Below are 1,669 nucleotides of genomic sequence, written 5' to 3'. Positions count from 1 at the left end.
GTAGGGAAACTAGCTGGTCCCAGCTCAGCCATGAACCTTCCTGTCTGGGTACAAGGCATGGAGGCCATTGCAGGGTTTGAGCTGTTGACTCAAAATCACCAGAAGAGCTTGTTCCTTAATGGCTCCCTAGTTTTCCACAGCAAAAAGCAAGCGTAAGAGCTTTTTCTTTTCATGCTGTGCAGCCTGTGGAGACGTTGGTGGGAACCTCTGCAACATACACTTTTAAAGTGTTTTAAAGTCACTGATAGTATTAGAGAAACCAGCACCTGGCTAGAAATCATACTGGAGCAAGACAAGGCACTTTCCTGTGAACGGGGCAGTGCTGAGCTCAGGGATGCCTTGTCTCTGGTGTGGAGGAGCAGCCGGAGGGACCTGAGGAGCTGGCTGGGGAGGTGCTGCTCTTGTTTTTTCACAGATTCCTGGTTTATTGGAGTCTTGTGGCCTGCCCAGAGTCAGGATATTGCAGGCAGGGAGGGCAGGAACTCCAGCTCCCTGCTTTCTCTGCTCCACTGTGCTGGATGCCTCATCAGCAGGTCACTGGGGAAGCAATGGATGGGGAGGGATAATTGCAGAGAAGAAAAGCTGGGTGGAAATGGCATAATGAATAAATTCATACAGTGTCTGTATTTGCTTTGGAAGTGCTCCAGAGATCTTTTTTTTACTTGGTGTTTATCACTTGGTCAGCGTGGGGCAGGGGGAGATGGTCTCCAGCTGCTGAAAGGGGTGGTTCAAGCAGCAGCAGCAACACATGGCAGCTCAGGTGTGGTTTTTTGCTGAACAGCACAGACATTGATTAACATCTTGTCAGAAGCACCATGGCACATTTAACATCTACAAACCCGCAGCTTCCTGGTTTTGTCCAACGTTCCATTTGGCCAGCAGCTCCTAACTCCTGGGACGGCCCCACGGGAGGTTTTCGGCTGCTTCTTCAGGATAGGGGGAGATGCTTTGAGAGCTCCTCAATGCTTCAGCTCATCGACTTTGAGAAGGCCTCCTTTGGCTGGGCATTCCACTGCAAGCCACGTGGATTTTTCTCCTTGTTTCAAGCCCTCAGAAGCGTGTCTGACATCGTCGTGCAACGCATCCTCGTGCGGAAATCAACGGGACCGCTGAGGTTTCTCCAATGCCTGCTGTCCCTTAGGGGGTGACGATCACAGAACGGTGGGGTTGGAAGGGACCTCAGATCAGCTCATCCAACCCACCTGCTCTAGCACGTTCACGTAGAGCAGGCAGCCCAGGATCACACCCAGGCAGCTCCTGAACGTCTCCAGAGAAGGAGGCTCCACAGCCTCTCCGGGCAGCTGTTCCAGCGCTCTGTGTCTCTCAAAAGCGACTAAATCTTTGCTAACGTAACGGACGGAGCTGTGTTCCAGTTTTGTGCCCACCCCTCATCCTGCGAGAGCGGCCTGGCCCCATCTTCTTGACACCCAACCCTGTGGATATTTTTTTTATCAACCATCCCCTCTCAGCCTTCTCCATCCAGGCTCAACACACCCCGGGGTCTCTCAGCTGCAAACCCAGATCACCACCCTCTGTGGTGAAAAAATCCACCCAGCGCGGATTTTATTTGTTTTCCTCTCAGTACGGGGCTAAAAATAATAATAATAATTAAAAAATTAAAATATAAGGCTGCTCTTGGGGGGGGGGGACCCTGACAAGACACCCCCTC

Source organism: Chaetura pelagica, unplaced genomic scaffold (assembly GCF_000747805.2).
Source record: "Chaetura pelagica isolate M959 unplaced genomic scaffold, ChaPel_1.0 scaffold363, whole genome shotgun sequence".
Taxonomy (NCBI): domain Eukaryota; kingdom Metazoa; phylum Chordata; class Aves; order Apodiformes; family Apodidae; genus Chaetura; species Chaetura pelagica.
The sequence above is the reverse complement of the archived record's forward strand: the minus strand, read 5'-3'. Positions refer to the sequence as shown.